The 25,122-nt window shown below is 43.1% G+C and overlaps 1 protein-coding gene across 1 annotated transcript in view; it reads right to left on the bottom strand.

The window, feature by feature from the left end:
- The window catches only part of XK (X-linked Kx blood group), an 85,201-nt gene that overhangs the window by 1,170 nt on the left and 58,909 nt on the right, over positions 1-25,122 (bottom strand). The gene's annotated exons all lie outside the window — the stretch shown is intronic.

Raw genomic sequence — 25,122 nt, 5'->3', positions numbered from 1 at the left:
CTATCAGTTTCTGCCTATTTCACCTGGACCTGAAAGGGGGAGAGCTCTTCTCTGTCTTCTCCATCACTTTCCCCTGCCCCAGAATTTATGTGAGCTCTCACGGTCCCACCCTGGGCAGTTAGCAAAGGTTCATCCTCGTGAAGATGTTAACCAGTAACTTAAGTGTTAGTCAGTTGAGAGATTCAAGTGTCAGCTATCCCAGAATACTGGCAGGCTAATAGGATTCCCTCCAAGAGCAAAGGTGTATGCATTTCACATGACCCTAAAGTCTAGCTCCCTGAATACTTTCAGCAAATAATGTTTGGCCTAACAAAACTAAGAGGGTCTTACTGCTTCCTAGTGAGAAACTGATGATGTTTCACATAAACACGTATAGTCACACGCAAACGTCTGTTAGGATACATAACCACAGTACAATTACCAACATTTTCTTTCTGTTCTAGTACAGGATCCAATCTAAGATCATGCATGGAATCCACTTGTCATGGATCTTCAGACTCTCTTAATCTGGACCAGTTCCTCAGCCTTTATTTTCTTTCATAACATTGACATGTTGGAAGCATGCAGCCTGGTTATTTTGTAGGGGCACTGCTCATTTGAAGTGTGTCTGAGATTTGTTCGTGACTAGATTTAGGTTATGCATTTGGGGCAGGAATATCCTAGAAGTGATGTGTGTCCTTCCCAGTGTATCACATCAGGAGGCACGTGATGTTGGTCTGTTGTATTACTGGTGATGGGCCTGCTCTTAGGAAATGCACACAAAAGTGTTTAAGACTAAACATAGGCAATTTATTCTCAAGTAGTTCAGAAAAAATAATATGGAGAGAATAATGTAAATGTGATAAAATATTAATAGCTGATAAATCCGGGTCAAGAGCATACCGGATTTCTTTGTACTATCCTGGTCATTTTTCTGCATGCTTGAAATTATTTTCAAATAAAAAAGTTTCTAAAATTGGACATTTGAAGCTCTCTTCAGCATGTACAGATTTCTCTGGCAGTTGAGGGCAGAGTATGTTTTGGGGAGATGCTGTTCTTTTGTGAGGGAAGACACTTTGGTGGGCTTTTTGGTAATTCAAAGACACTGCCTGGTCTAGGTGTTAGCGGTGGAGTCAGGAAAGATCTAAACTGCATAGCGCAGTAAAATGAAAGGGTGACATTCTTGTGTGGAGAAACTTATAGTGTTATCTGATTTCAAACTTACACTGGAGATTGTGAAAGAGAATGTCATGGTGGATACGAGTGGTTCTCACAGAGATGACAACTAGGTCCCAGAACAGGACAGAATGTCTGGCCACAGAGAGGACATGGACAATGAGGGTGACGATCGTAGAGAACAGGGACACACAATAATAACTGCTTGTTTTCCTTTTCCTATACTGTAATTCTTTTGTGTTGTTTGTGTGTCTTCACTAGAGCTGATTAATCAGCACAACACAGAATCAGCTTGATTTAATGGTCATCTTGGAGGATAAGGCAGATGCTGGCCATGGGTGAAGGAGGCTAGAGGGGCTGAGGGAGTAGAGAGAAGTCCTGATGAGATGATCAGAGATGATCCCCAGGAGCAGCAGGAGACAACCAGGAGGATACCAACGTCTGAAAATCCCCAGAAGTATTTGGGAAAATACACAGGACTTGCAGGCATGGTCTGGGGTTTGAACTGTAGTGATTTGCATACTAAGGGGAAAAAGACGGCAGAACGTGATTATATACAGGACAGCAGCATTCATTTGCCACTTATGAGATCACATACAATCAACAGTATGTATATATACTTACTGCAACAATCATTAGGAGAATAACTTCTGAGTTAGCAAAGTAAATTCAGCTAGATCAAGAATGGGAATTTCCCACGTGTGTACTTTCAAACTTTGCTAGTTCCGGGACCATGTGTAAAAAAGATTAAGCAGATAATAAATATTTATTTTATTTAAATGCAGTGAGAGTATTAAGTTATGGTCATTTGTGAGATTTACTAAACTGCTTTCTTGAGTCTGAGATCTCAGTAATTAAAGAAGTCTACGAAACTCAACCAAGAGTTCAAATGAATCATAGGGTTTTATTTTCTCACCGATATGGGAAGACATCTGCACACACTGAACTTGAAACTACAGGCTAAAAATGTAAATATTGCTGTCAGTTCAAGGAAGTGAAGATATGCAGACTGAAGCCAGACTTTTATATAATTCAGAGACCACACACGTTTCCTGTTCTAAAAAAGTTCCCTGGGTTCACTGGATTAACAATTTTGAACAAAGGCAAACATTTCGCTGGAAATGAAACCACAATTTTAAAAACAGATTCAAAGACTATGAATGACATTTAAAATTTCTTCAATTGCCTTTGAAATTTAAATATCTACATTTATACATGTACAATTGAGTAACTATCAGTCCTGTGAGTGTGATTCAAATTTAAAACTATTAATTTGGCTTAAAAATGAAACTTGCTCATCAAAAATGGCAGTGTCCAAGGCGCCTGGGTGACTCATTTGATTGAGTGTTAGACTCTTGATCTTGGCTCAGATCGTGATCTCGCTGTACATGAGTTCAAGCCCCACATCAGGCTCTGTGCTGACAGCACGGAGCCTGCTTGAGATTCTCTTTCTCCCTCTCTCTCTCTCTCTCTCTCTCTCTTTCTACCCCTCCCCTGCTCATTCTCTCTCTCAAAATAAATTTAAAAAACTTTAAAAAATGGCAGTTTCCATGGAAATATGGCACACATGTGGAATATAGATGCTAAAAACTCTCATAAATCATCTAGCAATATGGCCCAATGATGAACAATGCTTGGGTCTCAGATGACTGTATAAAATTGTTATCATTAATGAAAGAGCTGAAATCAAAGGGACACCATGAGTAATGCAAGCCCAGAACAAAATGAGGTACTCCCTGGCTGTATTCACTTCACATTTCTCCAGGATAATTTAGTATGTTAAATACCAGCATAACAGGTGTTGTTTTTGACTACTCCAAAGATTTTCTCAACTTCCTTCTCCCCTGCTGCCTCCTAATATAGAGAATGAAAAAACAAATACTAGGTCTCCCAAACTTCCCCAAACTCCTTGCAAGTAGCCTTAAAATAGAATTTTCCAGGGCGCAGGGGACAAATCACTCATAGAAAAGCTTTTTGTTTTAATAAATAATAATAATAATAATAATAATAATAAAGTCAGGGATGACGTCAGCAAAAATGGTGGTATTATGGACTGAATTGTGTCCCTCTAAAGTTCATATGTCTAAATCTTAACCTCCAATGTGACCATATTTGGAGATAGAGCCATTAGGGAGGTCATTAAGGTTAAGCAAGGTTGTAAGGGTGTGGCCCTAGTCTGATAGGACAGTGTCCTGGTAAAAAGAGGAAGAGACACCAGAGACTTCTTTCTTTCTCTGCATGTGCACAAAGAGGCCATTTCTGAGGGTGTAGCTAGAAAGCAGGAGTCTACAAGCCAGGAAGAGAGACTTCACTAGAAATCAACCATAATGGCACCTTGATCTTAGACTTCTAGCCTCGAGAACAGTGACAAAATGCTTTTAAGTTATTTAAGCCACCCAGTCTGGAATATTTTGTTATGGCAGCCTGAGAAGATTAATATAGGCAAGTAAGGAAATCCAGAGGTCTGTCCATCCCCAGAATCATTAGAAAACCTGGGAAAAACTGTCAGGATAAACCTTATCAGAACTCTGGAAGATAATGAAAGGGTTATAGCAATTGAGCAAATGTTTAAGAGAATGGTCACTAAAACATGGTAGGAGAGCTTTGTGGCATTTTCCCTTGTCCTTGTCCAATCCCCTTGCCCCTATGTGGCAGTGGTCTTGAAGAGAGCAGACTGCATTCCCTTTGCAGGTACTGGGTTGTAGAGGGATCAGAGCAGACCTTGTTCCTGAGGATCCACATTTGTCCGTTTTGACCTATCTGGGGGCTCCCTGAGGGACCGACACAAGGTGCTTAATTTTGTTTCCCCTAAATCAAAGCTCTTTCAAAGTGAAGTGGCTAAGAAAAGGTCCTTCCTCAAAGACATTGAAAGGAAATCCATTTCCACCTGGGGCAAAACATAAGACAGGGTAAACAATAGATACACTGACAGCCTGGCAGGAAACGTTGGAGTGTGAGATTATTTGGGGAATAAGGATTTTGACAAGCTGCTGTGTAGACTGGGGAAACTAGAAGGCCATGCACACACACACACATCCAGGGCAGGAAGCATGCTCAGAAAAGACCTAAGAAAACCATAAGCTTCCACTTCTGGCTGATCATTAGGCTCTGATCAAGTAGGAAGTGAATGTTAAGGCAGAACTGTAAATGGTTTGGCTAAGGGTTGAAGGACCGCCCCAACACAGAGCCAATCCTCAAAGACCTACAGAGTATATTCTCTCTCTCTCTCTCTCTCTCTCTCTCTCTCTCTCTCTCTCTGTGTGTGTGTGTGTGTGTGTGTGTGTGTGTGTGTGTGTCTGTTTATCTGTCTCTCTCTCTCTCTCTCTCTCTCTCTCTTTAAATTTGGCTCCATGTGTTTAAGGAAATCTCTGTCAAATAAGTAGCTGACTTCTGAGTTAAAGGAAAGAGACCTCATATTCCACTCATGGCAAAGAATACATTCTTTACAAAAGCAGTTTAGGAAAGTCACTAAACAACTGCGACCCATAGCAAGCAACAACAAATCCTGGAATGGGGGAGATTCTAAGTCACCATACCATAATTTTCAAAATATCCAGTTTTTAGCAAAAAAATTACAAGGCATGCATAGAAACAAGAAAGTATGAATAAAGTATGGCCCAGATGAATGGATAAAGAAAACGTATTCAGCCATAAAAAAAGTGGTAAGAAATCTTACCACTTGCAACAACAAACTGGATAAACCTGGAGGGAACTATGCTAAGTGAAATAAACCAGATACAGAAAGACAAATACTGTATAGCCTCACTTATATGTGGAGTCTCAAAAAGTCTAACTCATAGAAGCAGAATAAAATGGCAGCTGCCAGATATTGGGGGTTGGGAGAAATGAGAAGACGTTGGTCAAAGGGTACAAACTTCCAGCTCTGAGATGAATAAATTCTGGGGATCTAATATGAAGCATAGTGACAATGGTTAACAATACTGTGTCATATGCTTGAAAATTGTTCAGAAACTAGATCTTAAATGCTTTCACCACAAAAAAGAAATGTTAACAATGCAAAGTGATGGAGATGTTAACTAACCCTTTAGTAATGATTTTTTCAATATATACATGTATCAATGCTGTATGCCTTAAACTTACATAATGTTATCTGTCAATCATATCTCAATAAAGCTAGGGAAAAGAAAAGATAAGGTCATACATGGGTAGGATGGACCCTGAATGCAGGGAGTGGTGTCCTTATATTAAAAGGGAAAAAAAAAAAAGGATGTGAAAGGGGTCCTGGGTGGCTCAGTTGGTGGAGTGTCCGACTCTTGATTTTGGTTCAGGTCATGATCCCCGGGTCATGGGATTGAGCCCTGTGTTGGGCTCTGTGCTGGCCGTGGAGCCTGCTTAAGATCCTCCTTCCCTCCCTCTGCCCCTCTCCCCCATTCATGCTCTCTCTCTCTCTCTGTAAAATATAAATAAATAAATAAATAAAAAGATGTGAAGACATGAGGGGAGAAGATCATGTGACAATAGAGGCAGAGATCAGAGTGCTGCAGCTGCAAGTCAAGGAAGGCTGGCAATTGCCAGCAACTATTAAAAGCTAGGAAGAGGCAAGGAAGGATTCTCCTCTACAGGCTTCAGAGGGACCATGGACCTGTTGACCACTTGGTTTAGGAATTCTACCCTCCAGAACTATGAGACAATACATTTTTGTTTAAACCACTCAATCTGTGGCATTTTGTTATAGCCTAAGAAACTAATACATGCCTCCTGTAGAGAAGACGACATGCTCAAAGGCCTGGATGCAACAGAGAATATGGCTCAGCTAAGGATCTGCAAATAGCTCAGTGTATTTGAAACTAAGAGAGAGAGTCTAGTGTTTTGTTTTTTTTCCCCCTCCTGTCTTTGTCTGAGGCAGGATACAAGGGCCTCAGGCCTATCCCTTCCTATATTTGACGAGGGGTTTGGATGTGTACTGTGGTTTTTTGTTTATTTTGTTCTGAAGTTAAAGTATGCAAAATAAAGAAAATACAGTTTTATACAAAAAAAAAAAAAAAAGAAACTAAGAGAGAGAGGAGGGTAATGCCAAAAATGAGGCTGACGAGATGAATGAGCAGGGGTCATATTATGCAGGAGTTTGTAATTTATCCTAAAGGTAAAGTCAAGATACACTGAAAGGTTGAAGAAGGGGAATAAGATGATTCGATTTGTGTCTTAGAAGAGTACTATGACTTCAATAGGAAATGGATCAGGAAGGAGCACTATAGACAGAATAAAAGTTAGGAGGCTCCAGAATTTGCCTCAGTGAGTATGTAAATTGGCTAATACAGTGTAAGAAAATACCCCGAACTTAGTAGCTTAAAACTCCATCCAATATTATTTCTTGTGGATCAGTTGATAGATGACTAATCTAGGCTGGGAAAGTTGGGGGTCAGCTGATCTAGACTGGGCTTAGCTGACTGTGACTCCACACCCTGTGGTTTTTGTCCTCCTCCTAGGGACAATATGGGTACATCCTTCTCATAGTCATGGAAGAAGTGCAGGAGAGCAAGCCCAGGCAGACAAGCACTTTTTCAAGCCCCTGCTAGCATCATGTCTGCCAACATCCCATTGGGCAAAGTGCTCCACATGGTTGAGCTCAAGTCCAAAGGGCAGAAAAAAAAATACATGTCATCCCTTCTTGGGAGGAGCTGTAAAGTCACATTATAAAGGGTGTGCACATAGGGAGGGGTGAGGAATTGAGGCCATTAACACAATCCACATGTCATGTGGGAAACTACCTTAATATGATGGTGGCCTCCAAGTACACCACCAGGCAAACTATCCCAGAGGTCGCAGAAAAGACAGACCCACAGACCATATGAAAAAGCTTGAATCACAGAGTTTATCAGACAAAGTTTAAAACACACAGCAAATGGCAAGGGGAAGAGATGAGGTAGGTTGCCATACTGAGCACAGGGTGCAAGCAAGCAGAACCACACTTCCCGAATCCTGGAATATGCAGTGGGCACACCTTCTGTCTATCTGTCTCTTGCTGCATCAGCCTTCCCTGCTGATGGTGTGGTTATGAGCATTAGAACTGAAGTTTGAGCCAGCGGTCGACAGACAGAAAGTTCCTAGGACCAGCGGCACACACTTCCTCTGAGAGATGCAGAGACAAGTATACCAAGCCACAGCTAGAGTTGTCACTAAGTCTGCTGAACAGCTGAGGGTTTCATTTGTATTTTGTAGGAAGAGGACACACGGGACCAGGATGATGTCACCAGTGGGTGGCCAACATAAGACTTCACAAACACGGAATCCCTCATAATCCTCATGTAAAATAGTATGCCTCGAGTACCTTGGGTATATTTTTCATACATATCATGAGGACTAGTATTTCCTTGTTCCTTCCATCCTTTTCTCTCTATGTTCATACACATTTGCTGCACATACTGTACTTATCTCACATCACATGTCTTCCAGGTTAATAACTTACTCTTTGTTTTGGACTGAATTTTGTCACTCCAAAATTCATATGTTGCAGCTCTAACCCCAGTGTGAATGTACTTGGAGAAAGGACTTTTAGGAGATAATTAAGGTTAAATGAGATCATACAAGTGGGACCCTAATCTGATAGGACTGGTGTCCTTATGAAAAGAGGAGGAGAAAAAGATCTCTCTTTTTCTATACACACACACACACACACACACACACACACACACACCCCAAGGACACCTTGTGTGTGAAGACACAACAATAAGGCAGCCATCTACAAGCCAGGAAGAGAGGCCTTACCAGAGTTTAATCATGCCAGCACTCTGATCTCACACTTCCAGGCCTCAAAACTGTGAGAAAATAAACTTCTCTTATTTAAGCTACCCAGTCTATGGTATTTTATTATGACAGTCTGGGCCAACTGAGATACTGATCTCTGCCTAACACATTGTATGAATTTCACCCATCCCGTTCATTTTCTTGTCTTCTACAGCAGAATTGAATATTCTCAAATAATACAGCAAATATGCACTATACTACCACTGTGAGAGACAGTAGTGATGTGAATTAGACTAGAATAGACTAGAGAGAATGGCAAGGGAGAGAAATGGAAACTTCAGAAGTAATATTGCCAGGATTTGTTGACTGAGGAATTAGTTGGATGAGACTGAGGCACAGGAAGGAGTCAAGGCTGACCTCTGGTTTTTGGCTTGGGCAGCTGGGTTGACGGTAATGCCATATGGAGAAAATGGCCAGGAAAAACAACCATTATGTAGAGAATGGTAATGAAATTCAGTTTTATACAGGACTGAGTTTAGTGGATTGGGAAAGAGAGATTTCCAAAGGGAAGCACTGGCTGGTAGTTGGATGTATAAATGTGGGACTCAGTAATGAGGTCTGGGTGGAAGCATAGGTGTGGGTATCATAAGTAAGCAGAAGGTAAACAAGGTCATAGGAGAGTGTAACAGTAAGAAAGAAGGAGTCTCAGGGAAGATACTTCTTGGAGACTTTGGTTTGAAGGACAGTAGAAGAGAATGAGTCTGAAATGGAGAAGAGGAAAGGCAGTCAGAGAAGATTAGGGCAAACGTACAACCATGAAGCTTGGCAGCCACTAGAGTCTCAGGTACCAGTCATTTGATGCCAAGAGATTAAGTATGATACAGAATAATAAGTGAGCCCAGATTTAGCAATATAAGTAAGTTATTAGTAACCTCAGTAAGAGGTTTCGGTAGACAGCAACAAGGGGAGCCAGATGTTAGTGGGTTGAGATGAAAGATTGGAGTCAACAATCAGTCAAAATGGCTGGCTCTGATAGGGAAGAGATAGCATGGCTGTCATCGAGAAGACATGTGGACACCAGAGGGATTTGGTTTCATTTAGTCTTTAATTAAGAGCTTGTTAAGTATTGTTGAGAAGGAGCTAGGACAAAGGGAGAGGCTACACTTGGAGGATCTTTGATAGAGCAAGGTTCCTGAGTATAGGGAAGGACGGAAATGGAAGGAGCCTTAGGTAGGTGGGGGAGGGACTCTTCTCTTATAAAAGGAGGGAAACAGAGTGCAGATGCAAAAAGGTCTGTAGGGTTGGTGGCAGGAGTTTGAAGGACTTCCTCTTTGTGGTTTCCATTTTCTTTGTGAAAGAACAGGAAAGGTTTTCTGTTGAAAATGAAGTGGTTAATGGACATTTCAGGAAAATGAAGAAAGCTTTCAAGTTTTGTGGCTGCTGTTCAAACATAGGGCTTGGATGTAGAAAAAAAATGATTTAGGGGAGCCTGGGTGGCTCAGTTGGTTGAGCATCCGACTTCGGCTCAGGTCATGATCTCACACTCCATGAGTTCGGGCCCCATGTCGGGCTCTGTGCTGAAAGCCCAGAGCCTGGAGCCTGCTTCGAATTCTGGGTCTCCCTCTCTCTCTGCCCCACCCCCACTCATGCTCTCTCTCTCTATCTCTCTGTCAAAAATAAATAAACATTAAAAAATTAAAAAAAAAGAAAACAAAATGATTTCAAGGCAGAGTTAAGAACCCAGTTGGGTCTGAGATCATAAATCAGCAGTGGTATGCATCTGTGGGTAATTTTCATAGCTCTCCTTACCAACTTATGTGCAAGTGTAGAGGAAGAAGGTGGTTGAGGTGATCAGGGTTGGGTTTTGCCTGATGGGTAGTACAGAAGGACAGTGTGTGAGGGAGTTGAGGACACATGCAAGAGATAGCTGACGTGATGTATGGTAGAATTGAAGATGGGTAGAGCACCAGGAAGTGAACATGCAGGAGGAAGGCAAAGTCAAAGAATCAAAGAGAAACCAAAGGTTTTGATGAAGTTGAGACAATCACCTTGGGTGTGAGGGAATGAGGAAGAGAGGGAAGCAGAAGTAGTGATCTAAGGGGTCATGTCTGGGATGGGAACTTTAGAGCAGGTATACTTCCGAGAGATGACCAGTTTCAGAGCATGGCTATGGGACAGGGTGGCTGAAGCAGAGTTGGGGTGAAGATCTCTGAATGAGCAGGTGAAGGAAGAGTGAGGCAGGGTCTGGGTCCACTGAAGTCACCCAGAATGAAGGCCCTCCTCTAGTTGAAAAGGGGTTTTACGAAATTACATAGAATTTGTTTGAATCCAGACTCCCTACTTAAAGCTATATGACTTTAGTCAATCTATTTAACCTCTCTTAGTCTCAGCTTCCTCATCTAAAAAATGGAAGGATATTAATATCTACCTCACTGGGTTGGTGGGATAATGAAGGGTACAAATGCACACAGTGCAATGCTCAACAATGCATGAGTTTTACCTTCCTTATAAGTGTAGTGCACAAAATTGAGAAAAATGTTCTAGGTGTTGTGTGACTGGTCAAGAATGAAGGGTGACCTTGACTGTCTATGTTTTTTTTAAGATATTCATTTTATTTTACTTTAGACAGAGAGTGAGCAGGGGATAGGGGAAGAGGGAGAGTGAGAGAGAGAGAGAGAGAGAGAGACAGAGAGAGAGAGAGAGAGAGACAGAGAGAGAGAGAGAGAGAGAGAGAGAATCCCAAGCAGACTCCATGCTCTGTGTGGAGACTGATGCAGAACTCAATCCCACAATCCTGGGGATCATGACCTGAGCTGAAATCAAGAGTTGGACTCTCAACTGACTAAGTCACCAAGGCACCCTCTTGACTGCCTATGTTTTAAAGACAGCATGTCTATGGTGCAATCTCAGACCGACTGTGCTACCTTTTTAAAGACTTGCCTCATATTATTGGCTCACATAGAAATGTGCAACCAATTTCAACCACCAGAACATTTTAATATAAACTGCAGCAATTGAATTGAGGTATCTGATAAAAAATATCAGGCTGAGTATCTATAAATTGTGAAGCCTCATGGGAGGAAGGGATCATGTATCAGGCCTCCATAACGAAACACCACAGACTGAGGAGCTTAAACAACAGAAATTTATCATCTCACAGTTCTGGAGACTGGAAGACCAAGATCAAAGTCTCAGCAGAGTTAGTTTCATTCTAAAGCCTCTCTCCTTCGTTTCTAGATGGCCACCATTTTCTTTGTCTTCACATGCTCTTCCCTCTGTGTGTGTCTGTGTTCTAATCTCTTCTTATAAGGACACCAGTCAGATTGGATTGGGGCCCATCCTAGTGGCTTCATTTTAACTTAACTGCTTCATTAAAGACTTGATAAAGTTTTGATACAGTCACATTCTGAGGTCCTGGGGGTTAGGACTTCAACATAATGAATTTGGGGAGGAATACAATTCATCCCATCTCATTTGTAAATGAAAATTCCATTTTAACACACTGCAGATTGGGGTGCCTTGGGGACTCAGTCAGTTATGTGTCCGAGTCTTGATTTTGGCTCAGGTCATGATCTCATAGTCATGAGATCGAGCCCCGCGTTGGGCTCCATTCTGTGTATGGAGCCTGCTTCAGATTCTCTCTCTCTCCCTCTCCCTCTGTCTCTCCCCAGTTCAGGCTCTCTCTCAAAAATAAAATAAAATAAAATAAACACTGCAAATTTGTCAAGGCTTCTGGTCATATGTTAAGACACATTAGAAACACACAAAAGTAAAAAATGTTGAGACAATATCAATTTAGTTTCAGGGGCGCCTGGGTGGCTGAGTCGGTTAAGCATCCGATTTGGGCTCAGGTCATGATCTCATGGTTCATGGGTTCAAGCCCCGCGTCGGGCTCTGTGCTGACAGCTCAGAGCCTGGACCCTGCATCAGATTCTGTGTCTCCTTCTCTCTCTCCTCCTCCCACACTTGTGCTCTGTCTCTGTCTCTCAAAAATGAATAAACGTTGAAAAAAAAAGTCTCTAAATTTAGTTTCAATAATATGTAATAATAGTAGCATAATATATAATATTCATACTAAAAGGGAAAACCCCTGAAAAATTATTCGCTGAGGGAAGAAATAAATAATGCATCCTGTTCTGTAAAGATAAAATGGGTAAACTGTTGAGTCTATGAAACAAAACAAAACAAAACAATTCACGGGAGCAGGTGGTCTCTCTCTATATTTAAGAGCTGGGCTGGCATTTGAACACATGTTTCTTCTTGGCAACGTAGGTAGAAACATTTCTTTGGAGTTTGAACTATAGAAGCAGCTCTGTGAAAAAGCTACAATGATGATGCTACTGCCCTGCCGGTGGGTGCTTGGGATTGCTGTCAGAGATGAAAAGTCAAGGACATTGCATTATCTGAATTTTCTCACCCAGTCCTTATTTGAAGGTCACCCAATTTCAAGATGGCCACATAGGGATGGGAAGGAAAACAACATTTCTTGAACATCAATTACTGGCAGGGTCTGTGATAGGTGGTCTGCATTCACTAATTTAATACGGTGCTCATATGAAGATTAAGAAGTAGTTCTTCTCGGGACGCCTGGCTCAGTTGGTTAAGCGTCTGACTCTGGATTTTGGCTTAGGTCATGATCTCATGGTTCATGAGTTCAAGCCCTGCAGTGGGCTCTGTGCTGACAGCTCAGAGCCTGGAGCCTGCTTAGAATTCTAGCTCTCTCTCCCTCTGCCCTTCCCCTGCTCCCCTGATTGCTCTTTCTTTCTCTCTCGAAAGAAGAAGTACTTCTCATCCCCATTCTACAAATGACTATGCTGAAGATTAGAAAAGCCAGGTACCTCACCTAAAGTGTCACGGTGGTAGTAACAGAGGTAGGATTCAAACTTAGGTTGGTCTAAAGACAAAGCATTAGTACTTTTGATTATACCAAGCAAATGGGTCTAGACCACTGCTGTCCAACATAGTAGCCACTAGCCATATGTGGGTCTTTAGATTTAAAATAATTAAGTTTAAATAAAATCTAAAATTGAATCTCTCAGCTGCACTAACCATATTTCAGGTGCTCGGTAGCTATATGTAGTTAGTGGTTTCTGCATCGGAGAGCCCAGATGTAGAACCACTTCCATCATCATTGAAACTTCCATTGGACAACACTAACAGCCCCTGGCATGATTTAAGTGTATAATCGCTTCTGTGAACCTTTCATTGACCAGATGTTTTACAGCAACTAATAAAAATGTACATTTTAAAGGTACCAATTTGATCACTTTTGGAAAATCTCTAAAAATCATGAAAGATGCACGTCTTCAAGTGCATATACCGTAAATGGACAATTTAACTAATAATTTTAAAGTGAACAGGGGTGCCTGGGAAGCTCAGTCAGTTGGGCATCTGACTGGCTCAGGTCACGGTCTCACAGTTCATGGGTTTGAGCCCCACGTCAGGCTCTTTGCTAACGCATCAGAGCCTGGAGCCTGCTTTGGATTCTGTGTCTCCCTCTCTCTCCTCCCCTCCCCCCACTCACACTCTGTTTCTCTCTCTCTCTCAAGAATAAAATATTAAAAATTTTTCATATAACTTGAATCATAGGGGTTCCTGGGTAGCTTAGTCGGTTAAGTGTCAGACTCTTGATACCGACTTAGGTCATGATCTCTTGGCTTGTGGGTTCAAGTTCCACTCGGACTCTGCACTGACGGCACATAGCCGGCTTGAGATTTTCTCTCTGTCTCTCTGTCTCTCTCTCTCTCTCTCTGTCCCTCCCTCACTTGTGCTCTCCCCCTCTCTCTCTCAAAATAAATAAACATTTAAAAAATTGAATCATAAAGTAGGCATTTTTTTTCTTCTTGTTTTTATGTTCAAAATAACATTAGTAAGACTCATCCATTTTGTTACATATAGCTATAGTTCATTCATTTTCTTTATTGTATATATAAAATTCCCTTTGTATATGTATATGTGTATTATGCCACACTTTATTTTTCTCTTCTGTTGGTGGCTGTTTGAGTTGTATCCAGTGTTTGACTATTACAAATATTATCCTTCTCTGAAAAAAAGGAGGATTTTCCATTCTGCCCAGGTGAGAATTGGGTTAATAGAGATTTCCAAACACTTCTCACCACAGCCACAATAAGAATACATTTTATATTGTGACTCAGTATACTCATAAATGTATAGAATGGAAATGAAACTTTCCCCAAAGAACAATTGCCTTGATACGTGCAATGCCCTTTTATATTTTCCTTTGTATTCAATTCTAGGGTCTCCTTTAAAAAAAAAATGTGGCTTTGGGTTTCAAAGTCTAAGTTAGTTAAAAATAACATTAAATGGACTTTCAGTTCCCTTGGTGGCCAACGTTGTGGCCATGAATGTGGAAGCCACAGGTAGAAGAATTCTGGAATGTAAGTTATAAGAGATATGGATGGCAACCCTAGGCTAGTGGGCTCTTCAGAACAAGCCTTGCACAGTTTCCACGACTCCCCATTTTTCAGGCTGATAAAATCAACCATGTAAAGAACCCAAACTCTCATGGCAATCTGTTTCTTCCTCTCTTCTTCGCCAGAATGGGTACGTAAATGCAGCATACAACCAAAAGCAGCAGGAATGTGGAATCTGTCACCAGTCTTTGTAGAAAACATCATGTCCAAGAAATGGTCTGTCAACCTATCGCACCCAGGCTACAAAAGAGCTGACCCCGTCCCTCACGTCAACAGCCCCTCAGAGGATAATCTCTTTATTTCTTTATGGGCCCTTTCAGGAGCTAGTCCTTCCCCAAGGTGTGGACGAATTACTGAATTACTCAGAGAAGCCAAACCTCAGCCCTGAATCAGCATGCCTCTTTGCAAGCCACCCTTTGTTTCCCCTCCATTTCCAAGTTCACTCAGCTTCCTTCAGCACTGCAGATCCTGTCGCCTCCCTCACCCTATGTCCAGCTACCTGTTGCCATTGTATTAACTTGCCTCTGGGTATTCTGGGGGCTCTTTCCCAGCTTGCTGGAGATGAGACCCTAGATTAAAGGACCACAGCCTTTCTGGAGTGGCAGGTCAAGTTGCCAACTCTGATTTTTCTGCAGTTGTCAGCCAAGGGTGGTGAGGGAGAGTGACATCTGGGGAGTGTGGGTGTGGGGTGGGCACAAGGGTGACGGCAGGCACTCTTGTACTCTTGGCTGCTGAAGCAGGGACATGTGATGTCCTGCAAGACCTCAAGGGAGTAGGAGGTTAAGAGGAAGGGTTTTAATTTCAGATGGCCTGGACTCGACTCCGGCTCTTCCAAATCCTGGCTGTGTGACTTGGACCAATTGTTTAACCTCAACCATGGTTTCCACACGTGTAACTGTTACTTCGCAGCCCTGTTTTGAAGATGAAATGAGATGATGCATGTGAATCACTTAACGCCTTGCAGGAAGAACGGGCCCATTGATGATAACTGCCGTTATTAATGTTTTGTCGCTGGGGAACAGAAATGGTGCAAAGGTCTAGGCAGAGGCTCTGGGAAGCAGCTAAGTGCAGGATGTAATGCCTGGGAACTGAACATTTACACTCTCAAATTCAGAAACTGGGCCTACCTGGGATGGCAAATATGGGTTTGTCTTGCGGGCCTGTTATTCACTGGAAACCTCCTGAACAGCAGTGTTGAGAAGGACTCTGAGGTCATTGTAAGTGTCAGGGTGGCAATAAGACATAAGAATTGGTCATCTTAGCCTGTTGGGGGCTGGGAATAGAGTGACGAGTTTGGAGTGGAGAGACCAGTTGAGTACTTGTCGTTCCTGCCCCTTTAGTGATTTCATATTTGGTGATTTCATATAGAATTTTCCAGAATTTTCAAAACGGCTCTTTTTAAAAGTATTATCTCTGGTAGGCACCTTGCTAGGTGGTATACAAGCCTCAACCGTGTCTCTGCCAGGCCACAGTCTACAAGGTGCATATTTGAGGAGGTGGTTAGATGTATAACACAGGTGGGTCAAGCAGTATAAAGGAAATGAAGCAGAAGGAAAGAAACAGCCCATGACAGGATGTGGAGGGAGACAAACCAGAACGTGTGCGACTTCTGAAACAGCAGGCTAAGCTCAGGCTGGGCTCCTGTGTAAGGGGACTTCCATTGCTCCCTATCTGGCTGAACAAACGCCGCCACCTGGTGGCCAAGGCGAATGTGAGTGTCGAGGAGCCCATGTGGAAATCCCGTATTTGAAAAATGTAAGGAAAGGGGTGAATGAATAAAAACTTTAAAATATTTACAATATCATGCTTCACCATGTGAGTGTAAATGTGTGCTTGGGGCCTAGAAACCAGAGGGTAGCAGAAGTGACATTAAAATTTAAATGAAGAGGGCACCCGGGTGGTTCAGTAGGTAAGTGGCTGACTCTTGGTTTTGGCTTAGGTCATGACCTCAAGGTTGTGAGATGGAGCAGGGCTCTGCGCTGGGAGTGAAGCCTGCTTAAGATTCTCTCCCTCTCTCTCTGCCCCCTCCACTGCTCTCTCTCTCTCTCTCTCTCTTTCTCACAATAAGTAAACTTTTAAAAAAGGTAAATGAAGAAAACGCATCTATTTTTGTATAGCTGACATTTATTGAATATTTACCCCACGCCAGGCGCTAGTCTAAGTGCTGAATGTGTGTTAGCTCATTTACTCCGGATGTCACAGGATACAATTGTATCCTGATTTTACATTTGTGGAAACCGAAACTCAGAGGGGTGAATACACCCAACCCAAAGTCGCTCAGGAAAGAAGTGTCAGTGCTAACATTCCAACCCAGGCAGTTCAGCACACAGCCCAACGCATATATTTGAAACATACAGGAACCCAGCGATTGCAGGCAACTTTCGAAGATCTGAAGAGTAAGCAAGTAGGGAAAGGAGCTGAAATAATAATGAAGGCACAGAGATAATTGATCTTTTCTCAAGCGAATCATTGCGCAAATAGTTACCGAGCCCCGCCTCCGCACTTCCTACTGCTCTAGGTATCGCGAGGGCTACAAGTCTGATATAGGATGCCCATCCACCCTCAAGGAGTTCCAGTCAAGGTAGGGAAATAAAACACGCGTGGAGGGCGCAACCAGAAAGCAATATATAATCGCATCAGAACGTGTTGTAAATTGTGCAGGGGAGAGTATCCATGATGAGCAGCAGAACTTAAGGAGCAGGAATGAGTGAGCGAGGAAGGAGGGATGGGAGCGTTGCATAATAAACAACTCTGGGTTACCTGAAGTGTCTGGAATTCAAAAGAGCCTGAAGCAGAGGACTCGGACTCCACAGAGACAGATGAAATACTGTTGGGGGGGGGAGGGGGCTTTAGTGGTTGATAGTAAACACAATTGAAGTCGTCTTCCCTCCTGCGTTTATTTATTTTTTAACTCCAACTCTTCCCAAAAGGCATGTCAGTAGTGCCACCGCTTGGGTTTCCTTATATGAAAAGAATGCTTCCTGGCAGCTTGTCACTTTTGTGTCTCCCAAGGGAAGAAGTGAAGAGCTGCAGAGGGGGAAGGGCTACGTGGAGGGAAGGAAGGGCCCGATGGTTAAGAGCACAGACTCTGGAGCCAGTCTAGATTCCAATCCCTGGTTGACTTGGCCAGCTGTGTGACTTTGGGCACGTTACTTAACCTCTCTGTGCCTGTTTCCTCATTAAGCTGCCATCAGGATTAAGATGATATGATTCGTGTAAAGTCCACAGAACAGGACCTGGCACTCAGTAAACTGTTCCTACGTGATTGTGATAAGAGTGATAGTCATATCTTAAACTGCGTATTAACAGACTTTTTCCTTTTGCATTCCGTGCAGCAGACCCTGTCCTTAGTCAGCCTGAGGCAGCAGCATCTGCCTGGGATGTGGGGATTAAGGGGTATACTATGGGCTAGAATTGGAGAAAGGAAAGCAGAGTATTTCCATTTGAAGTCGGCAAAAAGATTTTTTGAGTTGAAGACATGATCATGAAAGTCAGGCTTTGTCATGAGAGAGAATGGTTTTCTAAGTTCCTTTGGCTCTCACTGAGCACATCCAGAGCAAATCCTAGAGGGCTGAGGCCACACGGCTCTTGTAGAGCTGAGAGGACGCTCTTTCGGCCCCGGGCGTGTAGAGCAGGAGACTTGCTGCCCCAGAGAAGGCCAGGCTATGCGGGAGAGGAAGTGGGCAGTGGGCCCTTGGGTGATTATGGGCAGAGGGGCCCTGCTGCATCCTGACAGCAGTCCCCGGACCTAAGCCTGGGAAGGGGCATAGTGAATCAACTGAGAGAACAACAAAGGTTTAGGTTGAGGAGTTTTTGCTTCTCTTCCCATTGGTGACTCTTGCAGGCACGTTTGTCTGGGCCCCCACCTGATCATGTGTTACCAAGGAGGAGGAGAGGTGCAGTGAGACAGAGGGCAGGGACTAGCCCTGCCGTGTGGCTGTAGGGATTCAGAAGCCCAGCCTCATCCAGAGGAGGTAAGATATGAGGCTGAGGCCAAAAACCTTCCATGTGCCCTCTTCCATGTAGGGAACGGCCCAGTCCCCAAGGCCAAAGGAGGGAGAATTGTATGGGCTCTGAGGTCTGCAGCTCACAGTGAGCCAAGGAAGGCCAAAGAAGCGAGTAGAGGATAGCCCCTCCCCCTCTCACCCCTGCCAGCTACAGACCTCAGCAGCAGACTCCAGAAGAACGTGTAGGACACAGGTGTGAACTGACACTGGCCTGACCTGGCCTCAGGACTAGCCTCCGTCCATTAGGTTCTCTGCCGCGAGGTCACACAGTCTCTCTCCCACACACTTGGGCACTGCCATCTTAGTAAAGGAGGAGGGCAGGGCAGGCATTCTGAAGGACAGAACATTTTAAGTCTAAGATGTCCAGTTAGTCCAAAGCGATTTTAATTTAGCAGAGATGCCAAGCTTAGCAAGGTTTTGTGGGTATTTTGTCTGTGTGTGTGCCAAATGGGTACCGGGAATCACGAGGAAGTTCAGATTCGTCCTATTGCAAAGATACATTTTATTTGGACATCTGAGCACAGTATGGGGAAACCAGTGATTTTGATACCTTTAGACGCATATATCTGATTAAAGATTCACCTGTTGTTAAGCCCCAGATACCTACCTCTGGTTATAAAGCAAGATTTCTGGAAGGCTGGAGAGCCCAGGTGCATTGTAATCACCCGGGGAACAGAAACAAAACAAAACAAAACAAAACAAAACAAAACAAAACAAAACACCCAGCCCTGGTATCCGGGTCCCACTCCCAGGCATCACCATTTAATTAGTCTGGGTGTAGCCTGACTTCAGAAATTTTAAAAGCCACCCCCCACACCCACCCCACACACATGGTGATTCTAACTGGCAGCCAAGTTTGAGAACCACTATAAAGAATAACATTTTCCCCAATGCTTAGGGCACTCTCTTTGAATGCAGAAATAATAATGAGGAGTACCCGTTTTTACTATAAATACAATTTTACTCACACAAAGGGAGGAACATGTTATCCAAGGTGTAGACCTGGCTGATCTGGCATTTTTCTGGTGTACTTAGCGTTCTTCAGAGAAAAGCAGGTCTTCAATGTATCTATACAAATAGCTAATGGAACACGAACCTCAAGTGCCAGCCACGTATGACACTTTAAACTTCATAATAGACACATTTAAAAAGTAACTAGAAGGAGGTGAGATCAATTTAATACATTTTATTTAGCCCCGTATATCCAAAAAAATCATCATTTTGGCATGGAATAAAATATAAAAATTATTAATAAGATATTTTCCATTCTTTTTTTTGTACTGACTCTTGGAAATCTGATGTATTTTACACTTACAACATATCTCAATTTGGACTAGGAACATTTTAAGTGCTCAGTACCGGTCAATGCTGGTTTAAATCACGGCAGTCACTAGTATTGGATGCTGAATAAGCACACTATCTAAGGAGATGACATTTTAGCATAAAATTTAGTTTCCTTTGGAAGCATGTCGATGATATCAGAGCCCTGGGGATGGAATGTTTGTTTCCTCCTATAGTCTCGGGTAGCCCTGTCAGGTACAGAGTCCCGCCTTGCCTCAGTAGTTCTTTGGGAACTAATAGAAACCTTGCTCATTCCTGTCCTTCAGGATCAGCTCCCCAGAGGAGGTAGAGAATGAATTCAGGTAAGAGGTGTGGATGTAAAGCAATCCCAAGGAGTTCCAAGACCTAACAAGTGAGGTCACCATTCAGGCTGAGAACTGGGATCTTTTTTCCCTTCCCCTGTAATCCACGGTGTTAGAGATATGTGAACCCGGCAGCTGAAGTCCACCCTGCCTCCTTCTGCAACTCCTGATTCAAGATGTCCACAGCTGCTTGGTCAGATTTCAGGACCAGGGTTAGTGCACATGAACTCCTTTCCAGGTAAAGATGTGGCCTCTGGACCACGTGATTGAGCTTTCCGTCCTGTTGGTCTTTGTAATTCCAAGAGTTGAGTATTGGCAGTGAGAGGAAATACATAGGGTAAGTCGTATAGCTTGCTGTTAAACACTGAAGCTACTTAAACCTTTCTAATGTGGGGAAAAGGATCCCTCCAGATGTGTCAGACCAGCTAACTAGAGTTCTGCATCAGGGTTAGAGGAGATAAGAAAACACATTCCTTTTTTTCTCTCTCAGGGAACACCGTCCTCGAGGACTCTGAAGAAAGAGGTGAATGGTATGTGTAGGGATTGAAATCTTTCTTGTTCCCTGGCCCGACACCATCAAATGCCATGTAACTATGACCCCTGAACCCAACTGTCTTCCTCCACAGTGTGAGCACTTACTAGTCTCCCTCCTAAAATGTCAGCTTGAAGAAAAAAAAATTTTCTAATGTATCTATTTAAACGGTGGCAACTTTTCTGGTTCCAAAGAACAAAAAAATAAGACTTGATCGACCAGGTTGTAGGCTCATGTGTGTTCTGCCTCATTAGTTGTCCCTAGGTGAGTCCTATTCAATTTTTCCAGGGAAAGAGGAGAGTGGCCCTGGGCACGAATAGTGTTGTAGAAGATAGGATTTCCACCCCAGAGTTCTTTCCTCTGGGACCCTCATGGTTTGAGCCCAGTGACTTCCTCACGGCTCTTCAGAGCATGGCTACAGCGCTGGGAGCTATAGAGGGCGCCTTGTCTCGGCCCCCAGCCTGATGCCTGGGCAGAAACAGCTCCTCCCTACTGAGTAAGGGCTCTTGGGCCTCCATACCAGGGCACCCCGGGAAATGCCACCAGGCTCGCTTCTTTCCTCGGTCTCTGACATCTGCCAGACCTAACCACGTCTGCAAATTGGGCAACGTTTAGGAAGTCAGGAGAGTCTACTGATTAAACACGTGGGCTTTGGCACCCAACCTTGCTGTTTACTGTGCTATCTCACAGGGAAGTTCCTTTATCTTGCTAGTGTCAGCTTTCTCTTCTGCAAAATGGAAATAATTGTAGTAACTGTCGCATAGGATTGTTGTGAGGAACAGAAGCGATCGTGTGTAGGCCTGGCTCACGCTGACACTATCATTTCTTCTCCCTCTCACAGTATGGCTCCTGATCACCTCTCCAATCTCACCTCTCTCCCGTGCTTCAGCAACACTGACCTTACAGGCTGTTTGCTGTTATAAATGTCCCTTGTACTAATTCCAGGCTTTTCTACATGCTGTCCCCTTTACCAGGAACATTCTTTCCAGTGCCTTCATCAGGCAAACACCTTCTCAGGATTCAGATCTCAAGCAGGGGTAGATCCAAGTGTTTGGTACTTGAAACAGATAATTTAGTCTGGGGAGAGGCTTTGAAAAAAAGAAGATTAAAAAATATGAATTCTAAATTCAGTACAAGATGAAAGAGTACTCAGAATGAAAAAGAAATCACAGCAAATTACTTATTCAGGTCCCTTCCTTCTGTGATCTCTTCAGACAATGTGGCAGAAATGCTTAGTGGATGTGCTTCCCAATTGCAGCCTGACTTCTCCTTCCCGCCTGGAACATGCTACAACTCCCAGCATTCACTGGGGATCCTGAGGCTTAAACTTTATAGACTTCAGGCTAAATTCACCTCTGGTCTCAGGTTTTATGTCACTTTCTCCTTGAACTGTCTCTGAACTTCCAAGACCAGATCCGGGCTCCTTATCTCTGTCCCTAGGACCTCCTAGGTATACCTCCCTTATAGCTCTTACCTCTGTGCATTGAAATCACCAGGCTGGATATCTGTCTCTTCAAATAGACTCTGAGTCCTGAAAACCAGAGTAGTTTCTTGCTCACCAGTCTACCCTTAGTGCCTAGTGCAGCATCTGGCACACAGGGGCACTCTAAATATCCGTGCAACTAATGAATATCTGATTTTCCCTATCTAACCTCTGGGATTCCTGATTCTCCACAGCTGAGAAGAGTTTTCCTTCCTGCTCCTTCTAGACACACACAGCTCCACAATTTCAATCTTGTGCCATTAAGACAACTCCACTAGTACGCATTCTCACAGAATAACTGGGTTACTGGAATTGCTACTATTTATTCAATATATGACTTCTTCCAGAGAGCTTCTTTACCAGGGACATACAATGCAAAAGGAGATGAGGTAAGTGCAGGATTTTTCTTTGGAAAGGGGGCATAGGGGGCTTTCGCATTCTTCCCCAGTTCATCAGCTTAGCAGTCTTTATTCTCAAAAATGTCAACGAGAACTTACACAACTCAACACCAAAACAAATGCAATCAAAAAATGGGCAAGGACCGGAATAGACATTTTTCCAAAGAAGACATACACGTGGCCAACACATATGAAAAGATGCTGAACGTCACTAATCATCCAGGAAATGCAAATCAAATCCACAATAATATATTACCTTATACCTGTCAGAATGGCTAGAATCAAAAAGACAAGAAATAACAAGTATTGGTGAGATGCGAAGAAAAAAGAACACTTGTGCACTGTTAGTGGAATTGCAAATTGGTACAAACACTGTGAAAAACAGTATGAGGGTTCCTCAAAAGTTAAAAATAGAGGGGCGTCTGGGTGGCTCAGTCGGTTGTGTCAAACTTCGGCTCAGGTCATGATCTCGTGGTTCTTGAGTTGGAGCCCCATGCCAGGCTCTGTGCTAACAGCTCAGTGCCTGGAGGCTGCTTTGGATTCTGTGTCTCCCTCTCTCTGCTCCTCCCCTGCTCATGCTCTCTCCCTCTCTCTCAAAGAAAAATAAACATTAAAAAAATTTTTTAAGATATTTGCACCCCTATGTATATTGTAGCATTATTTACAACAGCCAAGACATGGAAGCAACCCCAGTGTCCACTGATAGATGAATGGATAAAGAGGATGTGGTACATATATACAATGAAATACTACCTGGCAATAAAGAAGAATGAGATCTTGCCATTTGTGACAAGGATGGAGCTAGAAAGTATTATGCTAAGTGAAATACATTAGAGAAAGACAAATACCATATGATTTCACTTATACTTGGAAAACAAAAAACCTAACAACTGAACAAACAAAAATAGGCTCTCAAATACAGAGGACAAACTGGTGATTGCCAGAAGGGAGGTGGATGGGGGGATGGGTGAAATCAAGGGTATTCAGAGGTACAAACTTCCAGTTATAAAATAAAGTCACATAAATGAAAAGTATAGCATAGGGAATAGAGCCAATAATATTGCAGGATGACAGACTGTGACTCCCCTTACTGGGATAAGTATTGAGTAATGTATGGAATTGTTGAATCAATATGTTGTACACCTGAAACTAATGTAATGCTGTATGTTAATTATACTTCAATTTTAAAAAGACACCACAGGTTGCCTAGCCAATGGCTATTTCCTCCACTTGTTATTGCTAGCAGAACCCTATTTTCTGGGGTATTCTTCCTCCCATGAGCTAATGGGTGGTGGTCCCTTTGCTAGCCCCTAGGGGTGAATGCTGTGCAGTCATAGGAAACTAGGGTAATTCCATTCTCCTTGCCAGAGGCAGTTTAAAAAAATTTTTTTTCAACGTTTATTTATTTTTGGGACAGAGAGAGACAGAGCATGAACGGGGGAGGGGCAGAGAGAGAGGGAGACACAGAATCGGAAACAGGCTCCAGGCTCTGAGCCATCAGCCCAGAGCCTGACGCGGGGCTCGAACTCACGGACCGCGAGACTGCGACCTGGCTGAAGTCGGACGCTTAACCGACTGCGCCACCCAGGCGCTCCTGGAGGCAGTTTTAGAGGTGGGGATGTGACTCAACCCCAGCCAATAAGAAATTTGGGAAGTTCTATTGTGTATGCTGCGTGGCTTCTAGGAAAGATTTTTCTCCTGAAACGACAGAAGTAACCAAAGGGAAATCCCCTAATTTTGGATTCAGTTGTGTACATGTGATGCCTGGAGCTCAGGTTGCCATCTTGCAATTGTAAGGAGACAAGCATATAGATGAAGCAACAGGTTGAAGGTGGCAGAAAGGCAGCTGGAAAGCCTCTGGGGCCTGAGGCTGTTGGGCCCATTGGAATCCAGAACCACCTCTCTCCAAACTTCTTGTCAGGTCAGATAGCAAAATCCAGTTTAAGCCACTTTTAATCAGGTGTTCCACAAACTGTAGCTGAAACCACCTTGATATAATTCCTAATAAGGCCAAGGAGGTGAATTGAGAGGTGAATTGAAGAATGCAGAGAAATCACTTCATTATTGTGATGGTTATTATGTTAATATACACATTTATTAGCGCTTTGAAAGTGTAAAAGCATTTCACCTTGATGACCTACTTTGTGTAAAAGGGGGATACTTTACTTTTTGAAGGTAGAACATTCACATTACATTTTAAAAATAAAAATATTTTCTCATCTCTTGAATCAAACTGCAAATGAGAGAAGCCAAGTGATTTGCATGTGAACTACCCTCATTTTCAAAAGAAAAGATAAGCGCCCTTGAGAAAATATTCCAGCAGAGCAAAAAGGAAAAAAAAAAACAAACCTTCTAGGGTAGTAATTCCCAACATTGCCAATTCAAAGGAGGTCTTTTAAGGTCACCCCCACCTGATAGTCCTTGGATTTTTAATACCTGTTCACGGTAGTGGCTGGGGTGGGGAGAGGATAATGACAAAGTTACTTGAAATACAGCAACACATTTAATTGGTCCTGTTGTATCACTCACAACAGCATCCCTACTGGTTTGAAAATTAATCGTACAAGTGTGTGTCAGACATCTCTAGTTAATGCGCAAACATCTCTCATTAGTGTAAAGGAGGCTGTCCAATTCTTGGAGGTCTGCAGCCCTACTGCTGGGCACCATTGTTCTAAAAAATTCCCAACTTCAAGTCACCTTGTTAACAAGAAGGTGACCCCAGAGAACCATTCTCCTCTGCATTGGGTGCTGGCAGGGATGGTCTT

Source organism: Lynx canadensis, chromosome X, assembly GCF_007474595.2.
Source record: "Lynx canadensis isolate LIC74 chromosome X, mLynCan4.pri.v2, whole genome shotgun sequence".
In the NCBI taxonomy this organism is placed as follows: Eukaryota; Metazoa; Chordata; class Mammalia; order Carnivora; family Felidae; genus Lynx; species Lynx canadensis.
Note: the sequence above shows the minus strand (reverse complement) of the source record. Positions and strands in the feature narration are given on the sequence as shown.